General features: G+C 34.5%; 1 pseudogene; it reads left to right on the top strand.

The window, feature by feature from the left end:
• The first annotated feature begins 4,094 nt into the window (after nucleotides 1–4,094).
• LOC149230446 (putative histone H2A.1 pseudogene) lies at nucleotides 4,095–4,538 on the top strand (annotated as a pseudogene).
• The last annotated feature ends 3,491 nt before the right edge of the window (nucleotides 4,539–8,029 follow it).

Here is an 8,029-nt window from a genome sequence, read left to right on the forward strand (position 1 = left end):
CATTAATCAACCTTCACTTGGTTACGAACTGTAACAATCTTAGTCCAATTGAATTAATGCATATAAGTTCTATGGGTTAGTCATACAACACTAACCAATCTCAACTACCAATCGTCTTCATGCATCCATGACAAGACTGAATCAAAAGTTAGTTATGACAATCAAGTCTTGCTGCTTGACTCATTGCATGTTTTCAATATCTAAGGGGTTCTTCTGATGTCCTTTTTAAAACAATTTTTTTTTTTTCATCCTATTCAAGGATGTTCCCCTAATTTATATTCATGCATTGGCTCATTAAGTTTTGTTCATTGTAACTTCAATTTTGTTCATTAAATGCATCATTGTTATTGCCATATTTGCAAATCAAACTTGGTAGTTGATTGTCACTTTCCTCAATGAGTGTTCAATATTGTTCTTAAGTGTAATGAGTGTTCAATTTTGTTTGTAAGTGCGACAAAAGTTTCATTGTCTTTTTCCTCATCAGGAATCCAATGTTATGAATGTAGTTATGCAACAACTTTATTGCTTACTACCCAAAGAGGTTATAGATATGAATCACACATATCATGCCAAAAGTAGTGTACTATGTAAATCAATATGTGAATGATTAAACTCATACCTGAGTTAATGCTCGTTGGTGGCGTACCTCAATTTATTTTCCGCTTACCAATTCCCAAAGGCGCCAGTGCTGCAACCTTTAGCTCTGATACCACTTGTCACATACCCCGGTAACCTCGCATGTAAAAGTAGGGAGTTAGAATTTTTCTTTACAAATTACCACAAGTAAATAACCAATTCATTACTCCACAATCATCATTACCATTAAACATAGTGTTCATTAACACATCAAATAAATTGCCATCAAGACAATAAGTTTCATAACCATGGCATGACCTTTAACCATCACTGTAATAACATAAACTGTGTAATGAATCCATGCATTCATTTCTTGATATCCTTAACCATGTTAGATAATCATGTACTAAGACATTATGGTTGTCACATCAATTAAAGAACCATCATCATTAAGGACCATCATCATCAACGGACACATAAGGCAATCACATCATTCACACCATAGAACACGGATATACCCTGGAAACCCGTAGGGTGAAAACCAGCAAATGTTTAATCTTTTTATTAAACGCTCGTGAGGGTTTTCACCCCTCACTCAATGGTTTATAAGGGATTCCATCCCTTAACCATTGTCTTAAATCTTTACAATGAATTATCATTAGGCTGTCACATAACTAGCTAAAAGCTATTACAATTTACATGTAATCTTTTATTTACATACTGCCACATGCAACATTCCTTGTGGCATAATTGTTCTAGCAATGAACAATACTGCAGCTTGACTTCATCTGCATGGACGAATAAACCTTTTCATGCCTTAATGTTAAACATCACTTTCCTTTGGCACCATCTGCCATCGCTTCCTGTCAATGCAGTTATCAACAATCTTGGCAACAAGATTAGTTACAATATTATTCAAACAATAATCAACCTCTAAAGAGATCTTTTAATATCTACTCACGTGCATGCGCAAGCATGTCATACTAGCTACCCAGTACATCTATTCAAGTAGGTTCATGTTCTACTTTTCACAATGCTTATTCACACTGGTACATATCACTCTCTAAGAGCTCTAACCATTAGTTTTACAAGTCCATATTTTCTCTTTAAACATATAACACAATGATTATGTTTACATACCAGGTAATAATTGTTTTGCGCCCTTGCACATAGAGTTCTAACCATTAGTTTATTCTAATAGCCCTTCTTAGTATATGCAGTGCACATAATCTTTTAATGATACAAGTAAGGGTTCTTGCTCTTGCATGAACACTAATCTCTTTGTTTTTGAAAATGTCTTTTATAAAGTTATTATTTCCGTGCATGAAGAATGCTCTCTTTTTCTAAAAAGACACTATATTTGGTATATAAAACATACATTTTTTCCTCAAGAAGATTAGAATGATTATCGATATGCCAAGAAGCACATCATATCGAAATTTCTATCATGCATGCAATGCATTAACTTCTACTTCTTTTATATGCATTCTTTCTTTCCATAAATGCAATATTAACCTCTATTTCTTTAATATCAATTCTCTTTTCCAAAGATGCCATATTTCCTTCTATTTCTTTAATATACCAAGAAGGCATTATTTATTTCTATCTTTAATATACCAAAAATGCAATATAAACTTCTATTGTACGCTCTGAAAGTATCGAACTTACGGTTCCAGCAGGATCTTTCACCTCGGGTGGACTTGCCAGAAGACGAGCAAACATTTTCCTTATTATCTTCGGAGGTCATCCTTCTAATCACAAATGACATGAACGTCTAGCGGACTTGCCTCCGCAGTTATGCTTCACTCTCAAAGGCGTAAGATCAGTTTTTTAGTAGATCTAATGGATTCGCCCCTGCAGTTATCCTTCGCTCCCAAACAACATAAGAACTAACAGAATAATTGTCCAAATAAATCTTAGAGATAGGTTTGAATATATATATTTGTGGGACATTTTCTTACTGTTTTCAGTTCATGCCTGTAAAAAAAACAGTAGGTAAACCATACTCGAAGATAAATATCACCTTTCAACATAAACGACAACGCATCCAACCAAGTCTTCTACGAGAGATGCTGTAGTTCCAACGACACAGCTAACAACTCTATGCGTAATGATTCCAAGAAGGCCAAGAGAAACCTTAGCCGCATTCAGGTCTGGATGTGATTCATCGAAGCTCACATCACTCGCATAATCCGGAGGCGAAGGTACCACCAATCTCATGCCAACCACATACTCATGAACTGCACTTCCATTATTGAACAGAGAGCTGCCATGTGCCCCGGTGCTCAGCCGCCTTCCGATGGTAATCCCCTCCCCAAAAGGGCGAGTGAGGGAGCCAAATTATGTTCAAAAGCAGCATCTATAACTTCCCTCAGAGACGCTCCACCCCCCACGGTAATCTTCATTGATCCTTTTGTTCACCGCCAATCCAAGAATCAGTTTCGGATACTAACTGATAACTATTCGTAACTGTTGAGTTACTACGGACCCTCAGTTACAACCAACCCGTAAATGTCTCATATGGTTATTATGACACGGTAGGGATGTTACAATGGGTGAGATGGTATATGACCATTTTCAAGATTGCCTAACATGTATCATCCTCATAAAACATTTGGCTACCTCAAATTACATAAAACTAACACTAAAAGTAAAAAGTAATAAATATAATTAATAATAAAACCAACATAAATTCATTTTAACTCTAGATCCACCAAAGTCGAAGAGATATCAATCTTTTTAGATGCAAACTTCTTCTAAAGTAAAAAAAGGTGACATAGTGGAAGGAGGCCACGATTTTGCCTGGAAAATAGTAAAAATTTCAGTATGATCCCGGCTATAAATTTTTTCCTCCTATGCTAAATTTGTTTAGGGTTTATATTTGATCTTTGATTAATATGTTGATCCAGAAGCTGGGGAGTGTGCTTTTTATCCTATGCACTACGTAATGCACAACTATATCCACACTTCTTTGTTTCAAACCGAATTGATCACATTTTTTGTTTCCGGAAATGATCTTCAGTAGTTCTTGAACTCCATTGTGCTATGCACTTTTCGTACGATCATGCATTTGCTTGGGCGTTAGGGAGGGGAACATGCATCTATCTATAGAATAAAAGGAAAACTTTGTGGGAAAGTATAAAGCACTTCTCAGTGTTTATTCAAACTAATAGTAAAACCCAAATAAATATATTTAGCTGGTAAGTTATTTGGTGATTTTTAATTGGTAAAGTGTTGTAGTTATAAAATTCTACTCAATATTGAGTGATTTTTAGTAAAAATACAGGTGGGGTTATTGTAAATCGATTCCAAACCTGGAAATTCTGCCGGAGATGAGGTTTACTTTCCTATTGCTTCTTAAGAGGTGTATGAATAACAGCTTCCAAAAATTTAAACAATAACACAAAATTCTACCAAATATCTTTCCATTCTCATGAGTGTCGGTGGCTTTGTGGCAGAAGCAATTCGCGGTCACCATTTGCGGGTACAATCAGCGGTAGAGGAGCAGTATTCAGAAAATGGAGACTTCAGGAAAGAGCGACGGAAAGGGAGGGAAGAATGGAGCAGGCTCAAGGAAGAAGCGAGTAACCAAAACAGTGAAGGCCGGATTGACCTTTCCAGTGGGGAGGATTGCCAGATATCTCAAGAAAGGGCGGTATGCCAAGCGGGTTGGAGCCTTACCGCTGTCTTGGGCCGTCTACCTTGTCGCTGTCTTGGAATATCTCACCGCCGAAGTGTTGGAGTTTGCAGGAAAAGCTGCCCGTCATCGCAAGAAGACTAGAATTATCCCTCGCCACATTATGCTGGCCGTCCAATCTGATGAGGATTTGGAAAAAAATTTCGAGAATGTGACCATCGCCAGTGGTGGAGCGATGGAACTCATTAATTATGCTCTCCTCTCCAAGAAGTACATCGAGAAAGTAAAGAATGGGAAAGTGAAGAATGTTTATGCGCCAAATTGATGTTTTTTAAAACATCACTTTTTCTTCCTCTGGGGGCATTTTGTTTTCTAATAAAGCCCACTTGGAACTTATTACTGAATACTCTATAGATATATATAGGTCTTAAATCAATTCTGTTTGTGGTGTGCTCTGTTCAAATATTGTTTTATGTATAAATCCCTTTCGAAAGGTATGGCAAATTAAGCCCCAGAGTTTAGGGTTCGAAGTTTACTGAACTTTCGAGGATTTATAGGTTTACAATAACTCATTTTGTTGTTTTATGTTACATTACTATTTACTACGTTTATTATTGTTCCAAGTACTTTATTTCATGCTTGAATTATTTAATCCATTATTGTCTGTAGGTTTTATGTATTCAATATGCTGGTTTTTAAGTTTTTTTTTGGGTGTTTTTTTTGTTTATTTTTTACTCCAGGCTCTTATTGTTTAAACTATGTTTAAATGTTATTTTTTAAGTTTTTGGATCTTTCATTTCAAGTCTATATGGTTTAATTCATGCTTAGATATTTGGACTAATATAATTGACAACATTTAAATTAATCTTGAATTGTTTTTCTGTAAGCCTAATAGTTAGAACTTTGAAGTTGTTTGTTTTTGGTAATCTATTATATGTTAATAGTTTCTTTTTCATTGTATTTAAGAGTATATCTTTATTTAGCATTGAATGGTTTTTCCTTAGGCCTAATAGTTAGAATCTTGAAGTTGTTTGTTTTATATGTTAATAGTTTCTTTTTCATTGTATTTAAGAGCATATTGTTACTGTTAATTGATCCTTGGCCTTTTACATGGAAGACCCATAAGGGTTTTTGTTTTTTTTGTTGTAAAATGTGTATGATTAATCTACTATGACCAAATTGATAATTTTTTAACTCTCATCTTAATGTGGTGCTTTATCTAACTAGTTGATTCTTAAAAGTCTTATGAAATCTTGAGATGATTAGGAATCTCCACTTCAATGCTACTTCTTGCTTCAACCTAAATGTGGGTGGATTAGTTGGTAACTTCATTGAAGGATTTGTCATTGTATATATGCCCATTGGTTCCAACTCTAAAGAAATTCATCATTGGCTTGGAATTTATAATCTACACTACTATAGGAGTCACCTCTTAATATAGTAGATTCCTCATTTCTACTGAAATTACTTAGTTATCTTCTTAGGAGGGGATAATAGTAATTATAAATCTTTATAACAGTGATGCTTGAATGGGGAGTGAAAGAGGAGACATTTTTATGATCTTATGCTAGAGCCTTAAAGAAGAAAACAAATGTCAAATAGATTTTGTGACCATAGGGATGCTAGCTTTTTCCTTCTAGACCATAGAAATCTATTGGAAATTTAGGTGAACTTATTTATAATAAATTTAGGGATGATTGTAAATGAGCTATAATATGTGTATTCCATTTATGACATTCTTTATTAAAATATCTATGAGTATTAAGTTTGTAGTCATCATTTATTTAGGCTTTGAGTGAAGCCCCACAATATAAGATATCTACATGGTAAAATTTGGAGAAAAATAGAAATCCCAAAAAATCAAATTATCTCATAAAGAACCTGATTGATAGAATTGGAAGTTGGAAAAGGCTCAAGGAAAATAATGGATAATTTTTACCACAAAACCCAAATTTATCATAAAAAGAAAGGGCAATTTAATATATGAGTCATTAGCATCCCAACGTTCTTAAAACACTTACAAAACCCACAATTTATTTATAATTAGTTTTTGTAGATACTAGATTAGTGGAGCCCAACATACATAAATGTTTAGAAAAAACACAATTCAGTCATATAACTAGGTTTTGTAGAATAAAAAATCATGGGATATCTACATAGTAAAATCATGAGAAAAATAGAAATCCCAAACCATGAAGTTCAAATTTAAGCAAAAAGGGACTCAAGGGACTCATAAGGAAAATAATGGGCAAATATTGTTCTTCCCAAATTTTACTTGGAAGACATGCATCCTCACATCTACAAGTCTTTGGGTTGTATATGTACTGAGTGGTTCTCTTTGTTGGATATGAAAATTTCCCTGGTGGAGGTGCAATACTATACACATAATTATGATTTTTAGTTTTTAAGCTTTGGTTGCAAAAAATACCTTTAAATAGACTGCATTAGAGAAGAATACCATTGGACTACATTAGAGAATAACACCATTGGAAAAACATGGGTTGTCAAATTTGCAGCCCAAAATATCCAATGGTATATGTACTATTTTATCACAATTTTATTTTAATTATTAATTTTATTTTATTTTTTTAAATGTAATTTAACCAAGTCAATTGTTTAGATAACATAAGGGTGGTAGGAAGGGGAAAGGTTTTGTACAACCCTGATGGAAAATTGAATACAAGGTATCTCTGGGGATTGAGCTCAATGACCAACCCTGATGAAAATTTGAATAGAAGGTATGCCTAGGGATTGGTCTCTATTATCAAAAATGAGGTTGAATTGCATGGAATGTTGCTCCAAGAATCCTTTGAGTATCTAATATAACCATATTTGAAGGCTCACTTCTGGTTATTCAACCTCTCCACATAAACACCTAGCTAAAAGAAAATCATTTAAAAAAAAAAAAAAAATTAAATGTTGCTTGAAGAATTATCCTTTAAAGCTTTTCTTCTATATTTTAAAGAAACAAAATAGTGAGGTTAATAAGTGTGCTAATCAAACTTCTCCACTCAAAGTTAAGCAATTAGAAACCAATAGCACCCAAGGTTGGGTTAATTTACCATAACCTCAAACTCAATCATATGGCTATAAAGCATACTAAGATCCACACCCACAAAATTTCTCCACTTTAGAGGCAAAATATTCTAGTGCCAATGTTAATTATGGGGAATTAATCACCACAGGTGGCAGGGAGACTGCACCTGATTATGGCATTGCATTATTACCTTCACCATTACGCTAACGCTAATCACACCTTATTAGATTGTAATTCCGTCGTTCGAAAGTCACAAAACAAAGCTCAATTTCTTCTTGAAAGCATGATGGATGTCCATGGCATATGAATTATGAACAAGTTGATGCCATTAAATCTCCCTACAAGTGGTTCATCAGGCTGCGTCATTTCAAGATGGCCCCTCCCCTATGCAGACACAGTAACTCATCATTTTTAAGCATGCACAAAATTGGATGTGGATTTAGGCATGTCTTGCAATCTTTATGCCTACCTACTTGGGTACAGTCTTGTGCTGCAAAACCCATTTTCATCCTGGCGATTGCAGGTGGAACGATAATCGACATTTCTGAATTGAAGCGGGAGGCTCCTGTGTGGGTGGTGGGAGGTAAAGCTCTTATTAAATTCATCCCGATTCCAAAACTGGAATATCACTTTGTCAACTTGGATATTGTTGCACAATTGAACTAAAGATTGATTCTATTAAAGTTGATTTATTGGTTCTCAATTTGAAGATAAAAGATTATATGATGTCCATTGTCCAAGTGCAAGAGGAAATACTGATTAACATACTTTGTTTTTAG

The sequence above is a fragment of the Pinus tabuliformis genome, chromosome J, assembly GCF_031772625.1.
Source record: "Pinus tabuliformis cultivar Carrire ecotype Pingquan chromosome J, CPIR1, whole genome shotgun sequence".
Taxonomy (NCBI): domain Eukaryota; kingdom Viridiplantae; phylum Streptophyta; class Pinopsida; order Pinales; family Pinaceae; genus Pinus; species Pinus tabuliformis.